Raw genomic sequence first — 19,470 nt, 5'->3', positions numbered from 1 at the left:
CTCTTCCCCCTTGCAGGACAAGAACAGCGCATTGTTCTCTATTTGCCCAAGGAATACAAACAAAAGTCCCAAGTAAAATCACAGTCCTTGCCTAAAGTTCTAAGTTAAAAGGAAAGCTGACCTCACTCATGAGTTTGACTTTTTCTCCAGCATGTGTTGGTGGGGGCCAGAGGTCATCCTCCAAAGGACAAGGTAGCCATCTAAGTGGGGAGGGCTGGGATGGGAAGCGCCATCTGGTGGCGTTCTGCCTTTATTTTCTCACAGATATAAACAGCAAAGTGATGAAGAGTCGAGAGAGGCCTTTTGAGTTCCTTTTCTGGAGTTGATTCCATAAGTATATTAAAGCATGCCTAACAAGACTGACCATCTTCCTCAGTTTTGGCCCAACAACACTAAGCATCCCATGTCGGGATGCCATCATCACCGTCCACTGCTACATCCTTTTCTCCCTGCAGGACTGAAACTCCGTAGCCCACACTGAGCAGTGATGCGCTGGTCTTCACACCCCAGGCCACTGGCTATCACCGCTCTACCTTCTGACTCCACAAATGTGGACAACTCTATACACACCAAAAAGAGGATCACAAAATATTGATCCACCTGCTGCTTGCTTATTCTACAAAGAATGATGTCTTTGAAGTTCACGCATGAGAGTGCCCGCCAGAACCCCCTTTCTTGTTAGGGTTTAATGACACCCCCCCATGTGCGTGGAGCGTGGCCATATACACTCTTCTCATCGATTCACTGATTATGGTAGACGTCTGAGTTGCTTCCACCTCTTGGCTAACATGGATAATGATGCTGTCAACATGGGTGAACAAATAATGCCTTCCAGCCTTCCTCGGTAGGGACCAGAAGTGGACCCGCTAGATGAAGTGGTCCTCATCCGCTAAGGACCCAGCTGTTTTCACAACAGCTGCATCATTTCCCATCCCCACCAACTCTGTATCCCACCGCTCTGACACTGCCACCACCGTGGGTAGAGGCTCCTCATTGGGGTTTCCATTCGCATCTCCCTGAGGAGTCCTGAGGCTGAGCCTCTCTTTGCCTGCTGATTGGCTCTTGTACATCCCCTCAGGATGGATCCATCATGACTTACAAAGTCGAAGAGAGGAGAAGCCAGTGGCACTGGACCCAGGTTCCTTTCAATAAAACCAAAGCCACACGTCCCCTGATTGGTTCTAGCCTCACAAACATGTTTTACGCTGGGGAGGGGGGGAGGGGAGTCAAGGGTGCAAGAAGGAAGCTTAATGGCTCATTTGAACCAATTAAAACTGAGGCTAACACCTAATTAATGAAACTAAAATACAGCCTGCTATGTGACTTCCCCCTGCCTTACAGTGAGCCATTCCCCTATACATACACCAAGAAGGGACAGTAATGGGAATACAGGCTCAGTCTGACATAGGAGCACAAGCACAGAGCCCCATCTCTGTGAAGTACACACCCTGAGCTGTTAGTCTATTCCCCGCAGCACAGTGTGTGTTTAAACGGAGGGAGGTAAAAATGGCTGCAGATGTTCCCAGCTATGGCTTCTTGGACCTTCAGAGTCAATGAAGGGAGTGAGCCTCTGCGTTCAATTTAATACTTTTGTCACCAGTGGCAACATGAAAGAGAAAGGCTCCTGAGTATCTCTCATTGGCCCTTCTGATCCAGCAGCATCCCACAGGGTACTACAGAGCCACGCATACGTGCCAATGCGAGGCCAACTGTCAGATACTCCTGGATGGCAGAGGTCGGTGCTCAGAGCTGCAGAAGAGTGTGCCATGCCAAGTGGAAGTCTGTGCCCTGCAGCTGGCCGAGACTGGAAGGCACCTCACCCAGAAGGTCAGGACGGGGTGATGTAGCTCAGCTGCTGTTTATCTAATATGCACAGGGCTCTGGGTTCACTACCCTAGAACCCCATAAGCCAGCTGTGATGACACACAACTGTAACCCCAGTGTCAGGAGGTGAAGGAAGTGTCACAAGTCCAAGGCCCTTCCCAGCTGCAGTGAGGCAAGCTTGAGGCCAGCCTAGACTCCCGGAGACCCTGTCTAAAAAGGGTCAAGAATTTCAATACAACAAAATTTACCATGACATCACCTCCAGAGATATCAATTGAGAGATTGCAGATAAGAATGTTAACAATGAACGGAGGGAAACAGCAAAGTTTAAACTTTGAATTTGAACCTTTTATTGGTAGCACTGTAACTGCATGGAAATCTCTGGGGGTAAGACCACAGATTACAACCAACACACAAGCCCTAACTTTCTTGTGTACTATGGTCAGTAAGAATTTTTTTTTTTGAGCAATATTCTTTGTCTTATACGCTTGTAATCCTGCCCAAAGCACCTTAGAGATCATTATTTCTCAGAAATAATGTCCACTAGACTGGAAAGATGACTCAGCGGCTAAGGGTACGTACTGCCTTTCCAGGGGCCTGGAGTTTTGTTCCCAGCACCCATTAGACAGCTCACAACTACCTGTAACTCCAGCTCCAGGGGCTCCAATACCTCTGGCTTCTGCAGGCACCTATACTTATATGCATATATTGACATGCACACATATGCATAATTAAAAATAATAAAAATAAATTCCTAAAAGGATTACTTAAGGTCTCTTTGAATGATATTCTCTTGAGAAGTCCACATACATCCACAATTAAGTGCATTTTTCCCCAAAAGAGCTCTCAAATGTGCCCTTAACGCAAATACTTAAAAATCTATATTAGAAATTTTTCTTTTTAAAAAATATTTTTTTATTATTCTGTCCATATGGGGAGGGGGCATGCGTGCCATGGTACACATGTGCCAGTCAGAGAACAAAGTCTATTCTCTTTCCATCTTCACAAGGATTCCAGGGATCAACCTTAGATGGACAGGCCTGCTCAGCAAGTGCCTTTATCTACACTAAGCCATCTCAGCAGGTTCTTCCTTAAACTATGACTTTACTTCATACCGACCCATCCAGAAATACTTTCCCACTGCAGACAAGAATCCCATCTAGACTTGAGTAGAAGCCTCTGTGCTAACAGGCTGTGTCTCCCACTGCCTCTCCTGCTACCCAAGGCATTAAGGGAAACAGGGAGGGAGGGAGGGAGGGAGGGAGGAGAAGAGGGGACAGGAGGGAGGAGAAGAGGGGACAGGAGGGAGGAGAAGAGGGGACAGGAGGGGAGTGGAAGAGGGGAGGGGAGTGGAAGAGAAGAGAGGAGAGGAGAGGAGAGGAGAGGAGAGGAGAGGAGAGGAGAGAAGAGAAGAGAAGAGAAGAGAAGAGAAGAGAAGAGAAGAGAAGAGAAGCTTTTAATTTCAGTGGCATGAGGCCTCATGTATCTCAGCCTGACCTTAAACCCCTGGTTCTGCCTCCACCTCCCAAAGGCTGGGATTACAGGCATGTACCACCAGGCCCAGCTTATGCAGTGCTGAGATCAAACCTGGGGCTCTGTGCAAGCTGGACAAGCAAGCACTCTCCCAACTTAGTGTGTGCCCAGGCCCTTAACTACTTTATGCTTGTGATAATTTTGGAAATGCACCGGAAGACCCTATCCTTCACCACAACCCTGTCTGACTAGAGATGCCTGAACCATAGGCTCACAGGAAGCCCTCTGGGAACACCTGTGGGGTCAATGAAGGCAACTCCCAGCTTAGAGGACTGATTTGGACACAGACCAAAAGCCAGCTCTCTCTCCATTGACTGTGCTTGAATGACAGACCCGCAGACCCGCAGACCCGCAGACTCACAGACCATGAGGCTAAGTTTCCTTTACTAAGACAGGAAAGAGCCCAAAGTGGGGGGTGGGGATGGGGTGAGGGAAGCCAACAGCAGTACACACACTAACAGAGGCAAATGCTGACCAGATGTTCACCACACCTGGTCAGCTCCCCCCACTGGAAAAAGGAGCAGCCGTACAAACGGCACCAACAAGAGTACATCCAACATCTGTGAAATTCATTGACAGGCAGGGTAACCCCTGTGAGACACTATGTAACTATTGTCCCTGGTGACTTTGACAAAGATATTTACCCTTCAGGCTTCAGCTATGATTTTTGTCCAAAAAGAAGAAAATAAGTAAGTCAAAGTTTCAGCAATCTCTGCCCCTCAACTCCTTTACAAAGATAAATCTATAGTATTTGGGTTTTAAAAGCTCGTTTTGATAGTAAAGAGACTGAAACCAAAATAATAAAACAATAACAAAAAAAATTTTCTGTAAACTTAAAAAAAGATGTAGTTATGAGGCTTGGCACTTGAAAGTAGCAAAAATATATGTTAGAATATACCAAATTGCAACAGGACACCTGAAGGTATATAAGCTACAATAATACATAGTAGGCGTCTCAGACACAGTGAGGCCTACAGTTCATAGGCCTGAAGGTATATAAGCTACAATAATACATAGTAGGCATCTCAGACACAGTGAGGCCTACAGTTCATAGGAATAGAATGCGAACAAAGGTCCTATGAAATGCATAGGGCATTGAGTAGGGCACACAGCAAAGTTTGGAGGCCATGCACAAAGGGTCACATAATTACCTTCATTTATTATCTAATAGTAAGATTCAGATTGCTCACGTTAGTCACAATCCCAAGAGCCTTAAAAAGAAATCCTTCATTTTCCCCATCCCCTATTCATATGACTGTCAGGTGGCCTCTTAAGCTCAACACAAACCGGAATAGAAGGGGGCTCTCTGGTTTTTAAATTGTGATCAGAAAATGTCAGCAAATGTATACAACTTTACAAATAGGCAATCAAAATTACAACAATCATGGTGAGCTACCAGAGAGAAACATCTTCCGTGAGGAAGTTCAAGACTTACCTCATTGTCATTTGCCTTCAGAGAGAGATACCCTGATGGCCAACGCCTCTGTTCTCAGAGGATTGCAGGGCTTACAGCAGGAGAGAAGATAACCAAACAAACCAGGACTATTGCATCTTCGGGCAGAGCCGAGCCCAGATGGAGAAGCGGAAGAAGCCAGCGGGTAGGTAGTATGCTGAGGGACCGGGAGTCAGAGGGACCATAAGAAGGGCTGGGTCCAAATGCTGGGGTGATCAGAGCTGGGGGGCTGAGCAAGACAGTAAATCCCGAGTTCTACCACAAGCAGACACTGACAGGCTCCACAGTTTCTGAGAGATTAGAGGGCTGGACTCAGAGGCTCCTCACAGCCCAGTGGCAAATCCCTTAGCCAGCGCAAGAGCCAGATAAGATAGGGGCTCATTGTCACTATACCCACCATGAGGTCTGATGACATCTTTTATTTCGGTCAGGCAGAGATGTTTCAGCCATGCAGGAGACAAGGCTCAGAATTTGGTCTGGTTTGTATCATCAAAGTTGGGGGAAGGCTGACTTAGGTCTGGGATGGCATCTAAGATGTTGGGAGAAATACTCGTCCTTTCTGGATTTCATTTTTCCCATTTGCAAACTAAAGATAAAAAATATCTAGCATGCCCACCGTGTAGATTGAGTCAGGTGGGGAAATTTATGTGAAACCACCTTAAAAAAAAATATGATTTCCCTCTGCTGTAAACTGGTTTGTGTAATGTGATGGCAAATCTTTCATCATCTGCCATTTCAGATCTGTAACTGATTATCAGCCATTAAACCTTGTCTATATTTATGTACAAATTTAAAATTGTAAACCGGGGCAGTGGCGGCACACACCTTTAATCTCAGCACTCAGGAGGCAGAGACAGGCAGATCTCTCTGAGTTTGAGGCCAGCCTGGTCTACAGAGCCAGTTCCAGGACAGCTAGGGCTATTACACGAAGAAACACTGCTTTGAATCCCCTCCCCTTGTTAAAAAAAAAGAAAAAGAAAAAAAAAAGAAACCTCCAAAAACCAAATTTATAATTGCTTAAGTTGTACTAGTAGTATGTGTGATTTTGGACAATTCCCCCCAAATAATCATAGTAATTTACAAGAGGTATCAAATGCCCAAAACAATGGCCCAAGTCACACACTTGAAAACTTGAAAAATTAGATCCTTGTGATTGAAAGATGAGCAAATAATCCCAATTACTCACTGAGTAACTCTTAATGCCTTAAAGCAGCCATTGCAAGCCAGGGAGATTGCTCTCTAGACAGCATTTAGCGTGATCAAAATACTGTTGGAGGCTATGAACTCCAAGGACACAGCCATAAGGGAATGAGGTCATGCTGGTGGCATGTAGCAGCAAGGCCAGATGTCAACATCAGACAGCACACCAGCTCCACACTCTAAGTGTCTAGTCCGGTGTGCCCCTGGTGCTGAGGCTGAGAAGACCATTCTTAATGTTTTACTATTCCACGTGTGACTACAAATCTCCATGAAAGGGACACACACGGACACACACACACACCAGTAGCATTCAGGTCTATAAAGGATCCAAATGTAAACTCAGCCAATATTGCCCAAACCCCTTTCTGTCATCTTTTGTCAATGAACCACAAAAGGCAGGAATCACATACCTGGACTTGAGGGACAGGTTTCTAAATCTAAGACTACTTGAACTCATTGGGGTAAACAGGCAGGCAAAAGAACATCTGGTCTCCGCAGGAATTTTTACTCTTTCCCAACAGAGTGGGCAGGAAACAAGCTGCGCTAAAGGCCTCTCAGCTGAGCAACACAGTTGAACCCCACCAATTCCTTTCCAGGGCAGTGGGTGGGGGCCGTGAACAGATGAAAGGGTCAGCCACTGGGCAGCACTGAATGCCCCAGGAGCCTGAGCTCAGTGGACAAGCATGGCTGACATCCAACAGGGGGAAAGTCATAAATTCCACAGGGACAATGGCCCAGCTCTGGGGCATAGTTCATCACCTTAGTTAAGCCCATTCATCATATGGGGGTGGTCACAGAACTCACACCTGCTCTGTAAGAAATCCTAACATCTGCAGCATCCACACAGAATTGCTGTTCAAACTAGGATCTCAGCCCACTGGTGGGTCATGAAGTTCCCATAATGAATCAGTCCCAGCAAAAAGTAGAGAGAACAGAAGATTGAAAAAATAATGGCAGATTGTGCCTAGTAAAGACAAAACTGCAGTATGTGTCTGGATACTTGTTCATATGCTGGGTTCTGATACAATGTGTCTGGATACTTGTTCATATACTGGGTTCTGATACAATGTGTCTGGATACTTGTTCATATACTGGGTTCTGATACAATGTGTCTGGATACTTGTTCATATACTGGGTTCTGATACAATGTGTCTGGATACTTGTTCATATACTGGGTTCTGATACAATGTGTCTGGGTACTTGTTCATATGCTGGGTTCTGATACAATGTGTCTGGATACTTGTTCATATACTGGGTTCTGATACAATGTGTCTGGGTACTTGTTCATATACTGGGTTCTGATACAATGTGTCTGGGTACTTGTTCATATACTGGGTTCTGATACAATGTGTCTGGATACTTGTTCATATACTGGGTTCTGATACAATGTGTCTGGGTACTTGTTCATATACTGGGTTCTGATACAATGTGTCTGGATACTTGTTCATATACTGGGTTCTGATACAATGTGTCTGGATACTTGTTCATATGCTGGGTTCTGATACAATGTGTCTGGATACTTGTTCATATACTGGGTTCTGATACAATGTGTCTGGATACTTGTTCATATACTGGGTTCTGATACAATGTGTCTGGGTACTTGTTCATATACTGGGTTCTGATACAATGTGTCTGGATACTTGTTCATATACTGGGTTCTGATACAATGTGTCTGGATACTTGTTCATATGCTGGGTTCTGATACAATGTGTCTGGATACTTGTTCATATACTGGGTTCTGATACAATGTGTCTGGATACTTGTTCATATACTGGGTTCTGATACAATGTGTCTGGATACTTGTTCATATACTGGGTTCTGATACAATGTGTCTGGGTACTTGTTCATATACTGGGTTCTGATACAATGTGTCTGGGTACTTGTTCATATACTGGGTTCTGATACAATGTGTCTGGGTACTTGTTCATATACTGGGTTCTGATACAATGTGTCTGGGTACTTGTTCATATACTGGGTTCTGATACAATGTGTCTGGATACTTGTTCATATACTGGGTTCTGATACAATGTGTCTGGATACTTGTTCATATACTGGGTTCTGATACAATGTGTCTGGATACTTGTTCATATACTGGGTTCTGATACAATGTGTCTGGATACTTGTTCATATACTGGGTTCTGATACAATGTGTCTGGATACTTGTTCATATACTGGGTTCTGATACAATGTGTCTGGATACTTGTTCATATACTGGGTTCTGATACAATGTGTCTGGATACTTGTTCATATACTGGGTTCTGATACAATGTGTCTGGATACTTATTCATATACTGGGTTCTGATACAATGTGTCTGGATACTTGTTTATATACTGGGTTGTGAAACATAGGTAAAATGCATAGATAAATCTGTTGGACTAGTATTCAGAAAAACCCTGGGCAGTAGTGGTGCAGGCCTTTAATCCCAGCACTCAGGAGGCACAGGAAGGGGAATCTCTGAGTTCAAGGCCAGTCTGGTCTACAAGAGCTAGTTCCAGGGCAGGCTCCAAAGCTACAGAGAAATCCTGTTTTGAAAAACAAACCAACAACAACAAAAAAAAAAACACCACCACCACCACCAAATGTCATAGCATCATAACCACACCTTTAGTCCCTGTACTCATGAGGCAAAGGCAGAGGATCTCTGTGAGTTCAAAGAGCCTGGCCTACATAGTGAGTTCCAGAACAGACAGGACTACACAGAGAAACCCCGTCTCAAAGGGGGAGGGGGGCGGAAGAGAAGGAAGAGGAAGAGAGAAAGGAAAGGGGGAAAAGCTATGTCATAAACCTTAAAGAGTATTTTCTCCTCGTGGTATATATATTTATTATAATAAAGTATCTGAATAATTATCAAAACAAGGAGAGGAGGAAGGCAGGGTAATGGAAAATAGCAAATCTAAAGACTCAGGTATCCTGTAGTTTGCTGAATCCACACATGACTGAAGCATTAATGGAGTAAGAGAAAAGTTTCCAGCTTGTTCAGGACAGGGTGGAAAGGTGACAGTCCCTATGTGTCAATTACCTTACTCATGATTTCAAAGGGTCTGTGTCACTTGGATACCTGCGTCTAGGCCTGTAGCATGGGAGCGTAGCATGGTGGTACAAGCAGAGGCTCTTCACTGTATGGTAGGCAGGAAGGAGACCATTGGCAGGAAGAGGCCATGGACAGACATTAGCCACACAAGAATGTACACCAAGTGGCCAGGCAGAGAGGGGATCCTATAATCTCCCAGTAATCTCTTCAAATTGGGCCAGTATCCCCATGATCTCTCCCTGAAAAACCCTCAGATGGAATCCCACAGGTCCATGCTACTAAATTCCCAACTGATCCTTAATCAAATTGACAGTCCAGATTAACTACCACACTGGCCTACTAAGAAGACTTACTCTGGCAAACCAGAGCAAACAGTCTCCAAAAACTCAGAAAGTAAATCACCCAAGACAAACACCTGGGCTGCAAGTAGGATCCAGACAAGAAAGGGGCAATCCCTTTTAAATGAAATTAGGTCAAGTCGGTGGTCCTCATTCCTTTGAATTCTAACATCAGAGAAACTGCAAATGGATATGAAAATTCTTAAGAGTCAGGGAAGGCCTGGTAAGGAAGTTAACTGCAGCTCAGAGGCTGAGTGGGACCCCTCAGATAAAGGAAAAGGAGAAAGGAAGGCGGGAACCGAAAACTGAGGGTCTCTGTATGTCAATGACAGAGTAGGAAGGAGAAGGCAATGGGGAGGAAGCAAAGAGAAAGAGGCAGCTGGGGGAGCTTTGGTAATCAAGTGTCCACCACCCCAAGCCCAGATACACCTGAAGGGACCCATTCAGAGACACACAGGGTGCCTCTCCAGGGCGGCACTGACAGGAAAAGATGTGTCCTTAAGAAAGGACATAAATTGCTCCACTCAGCAAGTTGGGAGGAATGGCTTGGAGACTTTCCAGGATTCCTGCAAAGTGCTTCAAGGAAAGCCGACGGAGTGCAATGGGATCTCTTTTGCAGAGCAACTGTCAGCCTGTGTGGGATGGGAGGGAGATTACAGGCATGAGGCACACGGAGCAGCAATAGAGAACACACAACTCCAGCAGCGCGCAGACCGCATCCCACAAATATTGCTGGTATGTTTGCGGAATGCCAACTAAATCGAGTGGCTGGCTACAGCTGAACCATCACAGGAACCGAAAACAGCTCAGGGATTAAACAACAAAAAATCCTTTCAGGCAAAATCATAGAATCGAATGAAATAGCCCTGATAAGGAGAAAACATCTTCCTTTAAGAATTATCACAACAGGTCTTGTTTTCCAGCCAGGCACTTTCAAGTGTTGTGTTTTAGTGGTAGTGGTGGTGGTGGTGGTGGTGGTGGTGGTGGGCGGCGGCGGCAGTGTGTGTGCATGCGTGCGTGCGTGCGTGCGTGGGAGCGTGTGTGTGTGTGTGTGTGTGTGTGTGGTGTGTTTCTTTTTGCTTGTGTATAAGTGCATTTGTCTGTGTGGGTGAGCATGCATATGTCTTATTTGGGTCCAGAAACCAAAGGACCCCAAACTGCTGTACCTCAGACAGCATCCACCTTGTATTCTCATTGAGAATTCTCTTTCACTGGCCTGGAACTAGCAGAGCAGGCCAAGCTGAGTGACCAGGGAGTCACAGGGATCCAGCTGTCTCTACCTCTCCAGCACTGAGATTGCCCACACATACCACACTGTTATTGTGTTTTGATTTTTAAAAAAGCTTTTCTTATTGATGTTTTTGCTTTTGAAGGTGGAGTCCTGGGATTGAGTGCAGGTCATCAGGCTTGTAAGGCAAGCGCTCTGCCAGTGGCCCACCCCCCAGCATTTGCTTGTTTTTAACATATTAATGTTCATCCTACCTTACCCTTCCTCCCGGGTCTCCATCAGTACCATCCAAATTCTCCCCTACATTCCAGTTCCCCAAGACCTTGTGCTGTTCAGGGGCAGGAGCCGCAACCAAATATTCTGAAGAGTTAACATGGGTTTCATGGGCTCTCCTCTATAACTTATGACCTCCACAGTCAAAACTGTCAGCCCAACTTTTAAATATCCTCTCTTTGTTAACTCTGCTTGAATCACTCTACAAAAGCAAGCTTGGTTCCTGCAAGCAGCACCCAGGCTTCACCCCACAATACAGGCAGCGTGGGGACTTGGACTGCTGGGCTGCAACCATTGGCTTCCTTGTTTCTGGCTGCAGAGACCCACGAATAAGACACGTGCCTCAGGAAATTGAAAGCAGACGTCGAACCCCTGAGCCTCAGTCACATTTTACAACCAAAACACGCTCCAGTGATTCCACCAAGTTATTCTTGGCAAAAGTCTTTCTTCATTATACAATGTTCCATTTAAACCTGAAAAATGAACGGGCACAAACCACACATTTTCCCCTTCATGTAAATAGGTGTGTCCTGTACCCTTGTAAATGTGTGACCATTCTACTTTAACTGGAGGTGGGGCCCCATTTCAGGGTTCACTTTTACTAGGTTTCTATCTGAAGGCTACTGTCTAAGTTACCCTTAAGAAAAAATAAGACATTGTCGTGGAGCTCGATCCATGTAGCCAGAGAAAACCATGGCAAGTTACCCCAAAACTCATTTAGTCATCAGCTAACTGGATCGAGTTCCCCAAAAAACTTCACGGCAACTTCTCTCAATGCCTGTGATTACACACAAATCTGCTAGGAGTTTACCCAACAATTTATTCAAACTTTGCCGTGGGGGGGAACAGACAGGACTAGTAAGTCCAGTTTAAGGTTGCTGGTTTAGCTAGACTTGGTAACACGTGACTGAAATTGCAAGGACTTGGGAGGCAAAAGTAGGAAGGCCAAGAGTTCAAGGTCACTCTCAGCTTGTTAGCAAATCCAAGGGTGGCTGGAATTTTTTTTTTTTTTGGTTTTTGGAGACAGGGTTTCTCTGTGGTTTTGGAGCCTGTCCTGGAACTAGCTCTTGTAGACCAGGCTGGTCTCGAACTCACAAAGATCCGCCTGCCTCTGCCTCCCGAGTGCTGGGATTAAAGGCGTGCGCCACCACCGCCCGGCTTGGTGGCTGGAATTCTTGAGGCTTTGACTCAAGAAAGTACAAAAAAAAAAAAAAGTATTTAACTTCAATTTGTTAAAAGTGCACAGGAATTGAAATGTTTTGAAACTCAATGCCTATGGATATATGGAGGATTGGGAAGAATTTAGCATGTTGCAGATGCTGCTTGGTGTCAAAGGTCCATGGGAAATAAGAGCCCTCACTATTAACTCGCGCAATTGTCCTTGCTTTATAGAAAAAGGAATTTAAGTCTCCAAGGGTTAAATGGTTTGCTCAAGATCACAAAGGGGGGGAAAAAGTAGGAATCAAGCCAATATCTTTTTTTTTAAAGACTTATTTATTATGTATAATGTGCTTTGTCTGCATGTATACCTTCAGGCCAGAAGAGGGCACCAGACCTCATTACAGATAGTTGTGAGCCACCACGTGGTTGCTGGGAATTGAACTCAGGACCTCTGGAAGAGCAGCCAGAGCTCCTAACAGCTGAGCCAGCTCTCCAGCCTAAACCAGGATCTTTCTCATCATTTTTAATACTAACTGCCAAATTGTCAGGCTCTAGAGTCACCTAAAAGACCAGCCTCTGGGCGTGCCTGTGAGGGGTTGTCTAGATTAGCGTGGGAGGATCCACGTTCACTGTGGGTGGAGCTGTCCCACATGGTGGGACCATGGCCTGAATAAAAAGGAGGAGAGCTGAGCACCGGAATTCATCACTCTCGGCTTCCTGGCTACAACGCCAGTGACCAGCCGCCTCACACTCTCACTGCCTTGCCATCCCTACCACGATGGACCACATCAGGAACTGTAAGCCAAAAACCTTTCTCTCTTAAGTTGCTTTTATCTGGTATTATGTCACGGCAATGATTCAAGTCATTAAACATGGCACCGCATCGAAGTAATTCAAAATGCTCCTGGAATTACTCCATCTTCTTAAAAAGCACATTTAACTCCCAGGTTTCCCTTTCAGAGTGGAAAGAGTAGCAAACCTCAGGACAATGACGGTGAAACCAAAGGTGCCCAGGGACAAGGAGGAAGGGAGGACGGAGCATCCCAGAGGACAGAAAGAGACGAGGAGGAAGGGAGGATGGAGCATCCCAGAGGACGGTAAGAGACAAGGAGGAAGGGAGGATGGAGCATCCCAGAGGACGGTAAGAGACAAGGAGGAAGGGAGGATGGAGCATTCAGCTTAGGGAAAGAGGAAGGGAGGACAGGGCATCGCAGTGGACGGAGAGTGTAAAGCAAATGGGTTTGAAGCAGAGGAGCAAAGAGAGCAAAGAGCAACACAGAGGGAGCGATGAGGCCTGAGAAGCCGAGAGTGCAGCTGGGAGAGGCATCCAAAGCACTGGGATTATTCGCATTGACACTGAGCTACAATCAGATGGCAGAGAGGGCTCTTCATGAGTGCTTACAGGCACCCGCACTGCCAAGGCAAGCAGAGGCAGACAGACACGCTAAGCCAGGGTCAGGAATCAGGTGAGAAAGGTCAGGATGCAGTTGAGTAGGGCTGAGAAGTGGACCGACATTAGAAACAGTGAGAGAAGACATAGCCAAAAGAGATGCTAGGACAACCCCAAGACTAGTCTAGGTCACTACAGGGAAAGGGCAGGCAGAATAGAGCAGACTAGGGAAGTGTGTTACAGTTTTGACCTCAAATATCCACACAGGGTTGAGTATGGTGGCACACGACTGTAATCCCGGAACTGGTGAGGCTGAGGCAGGAGAATCAAGAGCTAAAGGTCAGCCTGCAATACAGACTGAAACACTGTAAAAATTAATCCCCTAAAACCTATAGATTAAAGCCTTAGTTGCCAGCCCGTGGCACATCCGGAAGGAGGTAAACTGTGAAGAGATATGGCCTTAGTGGGATGGGTGCCTTTAAGGAGCTACTGGGACACTGAGATCTTGCTTTCTCTCTTCCCTGTTGCCACAAGGTGGGCCACACTGTACCATGATGCTCTCCACCATGATATACCGCCTCATCACAGGACCCGAAACAACCGTCAGTCAAACCCAGACTGAAGCTGCTTCTGTCACAAGCACCCAAAACGCCTGTCCCTCCTTGTCCCAGCAGAGGGAAGCTGGATAACATGAAAGATTAGGGATTTGATGCTGGACATGCTGGGCTTGAGTGTGGCCACTAGACAGGAACCTGACCATGTTGAGTGGGGTAGCTGGATACGGAAGGCCGTAGTCAGGCAAGGGAAGGTGGTAAGCTGGATGAGCTCTGCCTCATGCAGCAAGGAGAAGCCAAGGGACACTCCAACACCAAGGGCTCAAAAAGACAAGGAAATGCCCATAAAGGTAATAGAGCAGGAGGGGAAGTGAAGAAAAACATTCTGTGACCTGAAAGAGGGAGGACTCAACGGGGGCAAAAATGAAACCAGCAAGTGGAGGGGACACGGAAGAGGGCACTGGGTGGAGAACCAAATACAATGTTGTTAAATGTTAAATGTATGGATGCTACGACGAAACTCTTTAATTTGCATGCTAACTAAAGGAATTAGAAAACTTAAGTAAATAAAAACCAGGGAGATCGCCCAGTGGTTAGAGCACCCACCGTACTAACAAGAGGGCCAAGAGTTTATGTAAACATCAGGTGGGAGTGGTGACCTGCGGGTAATTCCAGTCTCGGAAATACAGGTAGGATCCCCAGAGCAAAGCGACTGGGAAGACTAGCCACATTGGTTGAGCTCTGGGTTTGACTGAGAGACCTTGTCTCGGTGAACAAGACAGGAAAGTGACTGCAGAGGATTCCTGACATCAACTTTTGTCCACAGCTGTTTGATAGAGTGTTAGGCGATAACTTGGTCTACCACTTTATATGTAAACTGTTTTTTTCCAAGTGCCTTGACTTGCGACACCCCAGTCCATGACTCTGTTTTTTATCCCTGCTGTAGTGCCAACTGTCAGGAACTGGCACAGCCCAAATAGACAATCAGAATGAGACCAAGGAGCAGAGGCAGATGTGGGAGTCATGGAGCTTCAAACCAAGGATACCAGGAGGCAGTGGCCCCCACCAGAAGCTGAGGTAACCATAGGAGGGCCCTTCCCTGGGTCTCGGAAGGAGTACGGCCTTGATGTACTACGATTTCAGCCTTCCAACCTCCAGAGTCTGTGAGTGCTCAGAAGGTCTGAAGCCTTAAATTTATACGGGAGAAACCCGACTGATATTCAAATGTTGACCCAGAAGGCAGGGGACGTCTTCCAACTAAAACATGACGAGGAACATTCCTGCCTTCTGTGGTTTGTCCCGTCCAAAATTCATGTTGAAATTTCATTTGTCAATATCTGGTATTTGGGAAAGTGGGACCTAGAAATTATGTCCGTCATTCAGTCCCAGGTCCTTCTTCCCAGATTGTTCTAATTCTTCCAGGTATGAAGGGTGTCTCACTATAGCAAAAGGGAATTTGTTACGGTGAGAAAACCTTGCTGTGAGGGCTGGAGAGATGGCTCAGTGGTTAAGAGCACTGGCTGTCCTTCCAGAGGTCCTGAGTTCAATTCCCAGCAACCACATGGTGGCTCACAACCATCTGTAATGAGATCTGGTGCCCTCTTCTGGCCATCAGGCATACATGCAGGCAGAACACTATACATAATAAAAAAAAAATCTTAAAAAAAAAAAATCTTGCGGTGAAGCGAATCTGCCTGCCTCTTGTCTCTTCCGTCATGCTCCTGGATTTCTCAGATATAAAAACCATGATCAAAAATGAATCCTTTTTTTTTCTTGTGTGTGTATGTGTACGTGTGTATGTTGTTGTTGGCTTTTCAAGATAGGATACCTCTGTGTAGCCCTGATTGTCTTCAGACTCAGAGATCTGCCTGCCTCTGCCTCCTACTGCTCTGAATGTCTGTTGTCTTTATAGAACAAGGGCGAATAGCCACCACAACTCAAAGAAAAAGAAATGCCACCTCCTAACCGAAGGCTGACATGGGACTGGACTGGTACAAGAATGTCTGCCACCACTACCTTGTCAAACAGGTTAGGGTGACTGTGTGAGGCAGAAGCTCTCCGCAGCACCAGTACAAAGATGAAGGCCGTGGTTCGAGCAGAGTTGTGACCTGTGTGAAAATTGAAAAGGCAGAAATCCTTCCTCTGCGTAGATGTGTAAGTCTGCCTAAACTGGAGGGATTTGTGAAGAGATGGAAAAGAGGGAGAAGGAGCAGGAGGAGGAGAGGAGTAAGGAAACAGAGGTGCATGTGTGCGTGTGAAATATGTGCCAGTACCAACACACGCATGTACATGTAGGTCATTACTAACTTACTATAGATACACAGACATGAACACACCAGAGAGTCTCCAGTTTTAAAATAGCGTGAGGATAGAGTGAAGAAGATATCCTGACTCCTTTCCTCTGTCATTTGGATCTTCGGATTCAGTTGTTTTCCAGTTTATAAAACTATCTAAGATTCATTTTCAGCTCTGTGTCTCTGTAACTATGACTACAAAGAACAGGGAAAGCCAGGCTCCACTCAACACTTTGTCCACAACTTCATCCCAGCCCCTGAAGGCAGAGGCTGAGTTTGGAGCCAGCCTGGTCTACATACTGAGTTCTAGGACATCCAGGGCTACACAGAGAAACCATGTCTCAAAAAACAAAACAAAGGGCTGGAGAGATGGCTCAGAGGTTAAGAGCACTAGCTGCTCTTCCAGAGGTCCTGAGTTCAATTCCCAGCAACCACATGGTGGCTCACAACCATCTATAATGAGATCTGGTGCCTCTTCTGGTGTATATATGTTAACAGAACATTGTATGCATAATAAATAAATCTTTAAAAAAAAAAAGAAGAAGAAAAAAACAAAACAAAAACACCAAAAAGACTTGGAAAGACTATAGAGAGAAAGTGAGGGGGGCATCGAGGAAGAATGTAAAATAGATCCTTGGGACACGGTGAAGTCTTCCCAACACCTGTTAGCCTGTTTTAAGGAGCATTGGGGAACTGGGGAGACAGCTCAATAGCAGAGCACTTACCTAGTATGCAAGAGACCCTGGATTCTAACCCCAGAACTACAGAAAATAAAATTATACCCAGACAGAACTATCGGGCATCTATTCCTATAGGTAGCTAAGCAAGATTGAGTAATAAAAAAAAAATACTACCCAACCACTGCTATTAAAATCCAATTATTGGCCCCCTGTAGTTTGCATCATCACTTTTATTTTCTTCCATATCAATGGCTTCCTTTGATCCTATTAATTCCATAAGTCCTTCCTCTCAGAAATACTTACCTTTTCTGGCTCTCACAAAGCAGCCTGTCTCTAATACACATCCAACTTCCAAGGAGAAAATGCTATTTCTTTAAAAAGTAAAAATAGGTACAAAATGACCTCGGCTCTCAGAATGTCCTATGAAAAGGAAATAATTTTTTAAGATATCTAGCAATTGTGGTGCAGATCACAGTAAATCAATTTATTATCGCCACGTAGGTGAACTCCACAGAACAGGGAATCCTGGAAGGCCTGCACAAGTTTGCGGAAGTACCTCGGGTACTTAAAGAGGAATTCCGGATTCATTCATTCACTCATTCATTCATTCATTCATTCTGTAGTTACGTCTCGAAGGGGTTATAGAAATCTATACCAACTGTTTAGTAAGCGGGGCTCTACTCAACACTAACTTAGTCCATGGAGATAGAATCGTCTGTTCTACTGATCAAGTGCAAGCAGGGCCATGTTGGGAGGGCAATCTCTCCCCAAGGACCCTGACCTCCGTTGCCTTTCCCCCTTAAGCATGGCCTGAGAAGACTTGTAACCATCGCTGATGGTTTTATCTGGATGTATTCGCGACACTCGCTAAGCTGGAGCCGTGGACCTGAGTCACTGGGCTCTGCAGCTTTGGCATCTGCCTGTGAGCCTATGAAAACCTAAGCCGGTGCCAAGTGTCCAACTCAGCAGAAAAAGGGAGCGAGAATCCCCACTCCGCACTGCTCCTCCTTCTCCGTCTGAGCAATTTCTGACATTAAAAGGAACCAACAATGAGACTAATTATTCTGTGGGTATAACTGACCTGAACGTCAGCCCCACGCCTCCACCCTCCCAAAGACATTTCTATGAAGGACAGGATGGACTGGGGGTGCTTACCACACACATGGGAAGACAGCCTTCCTACAGCTAAAAAGGAACTCTCACTGAACGACCCCACTCCACACATAGCATATTCATAGAGAAAGGCAAAAGACTGTTGAAATCTCTACCCCTGACTTAAGGCCACAGAAAAAGGTTAAAGCATCCTAGGAAACACTCCGGCAGCCATACAGATGAACCCGGACTCCCCAGGTCCCCTATAAATATACTTCCAAGTTATGACTTCAAAAGATCTTCCTATTTTTGTCTCTCCACCCACCAATTTTCTGAGAATTACATGCTGGGCCAAATGAATGGTAAGCCAAGCGAGAGGGACCTGAGCTAGGGTTTCTCTGTCCCCGCTGTCAGCACACGCCCTCGGCTGGGACAGCGTCTGCCCAGAGTTCAAGCCTTAATGAATGCCACCCCTTGGATCCCTCACTCTGCTTACACTGAGGGCTTCCCACCCAGACTACAATGGATTCTGTTTTCCCCAAAAGTCCAGGACAAGTCTAAGGACAAACAATACTGAGCAGCGAACAGCAAACTACAAGTTAGAAAATAAACCGTTACCCGGCTAAAAGCTGCATTTGACACAAAACTGGGAAATGGCCAAAATATAATTGGAGGCACACTTCAGCTTCCCACTACCCGCCCCCATCAACTGGGAAAGATACGTAACAGTCACATAATAGTTTTAACACAATCAAACTAAGAAATGGGCATTTTCTTCAGACATCGTGGGGAAAACCAGCCCGTACAAATCGGCTTGGAGAATTTTCAGTTCATAAAACATTCTACAGCAGCTGCCGCGCGTCACCCAGAGCCGTCCGGGAGCATGGGTGCACTGCCCCTTCGGATAATAATTCCTTTCTGTTCACTAACGTGTGCTGTCTGAGGATAAACTCACGGGAGACAAAGGCGGCACTCGAGCGTGTGCTGCCAAGGAAAGTTTCCAGAAAAACCCACCTCCCAGGTGAACTGGCTCAACTCGGAAGGACAGAAATAAACATCGTTAGGACCCTACCTTGGTCAGAACGGTGGCTGTGGCCAGTTGTTCGCAGGAGCCTTCTCCCAGCTAGGAGCCATGGTCTGTCTTCCTTCCACCCAGCTGAGCCAGGAAACGGTGTCTAACACTTCAACTGCTCAGCCGTTAGGAGCTAAAAACGGATCGTGTGCAATGCTGGATGTATTTCTGTCTGCTCGCTTGCTACACACCCTCATCATGTTCAATTTTTTCCATTGATGGAACAGTATGAGGCAGACTTAACCAGAAAGTGGTTTTTCCATGTGCTGCCTGGAGTGAATAGCCAGGATGGTCTGCCACCATGCTTCGGAGACACCGGGCTGCCCATGACTAGCCTCTTGTTGGG

General features: G+C 45.9%; 1 protein-coding gene across 2 annotated transcripts in view; it reads right to left on the bottom strand.

Annotated features, from left to right (window-relative positions):
* Nucleotides 1-19,200, bottom strand: part of Tiam2 (TIAM Rac1 associated GEF 2) — a 129,712-nt gene extending 110,512 nt beyond the window's left edge. For both annotated transcript variants that reach the window (XM_041680056.1, XM_041680057.1), the window contains exon 1: nucleotides 19,125-19,200. The gene's annotated coding sequence lies outside the window, so the exon portion shown is untranslated. The remainder of the gene's footprint in view (nucleotides 1-19,124) is intronic.
* Nucleotides 19,201-19,470: the final 270 nt, after the last annotated feature.

The sequence above is a fragment of the Microtus oregoni genome, unplaced genomic scaffold, assembly GCF_018167655.1.
Source record: "Microtus oregoni isolate MIOR12 unplaced genomic scaffold, Mior012 000033F_ref0000390, whole genome shotgun sequence".
Classification (NCBI taxonomy): domain Eukaryota; kingdom Metazoa; phylum Chordata; class Mammalia; order Rodentia; family Cricetidae; genus Microtus; species Microtus oregoni.
The sequence above is the reverse complement of the archived record's forward strand: the minus strand, read 5'-3'. Positions and strand labels throughout refer to the sequence as shown.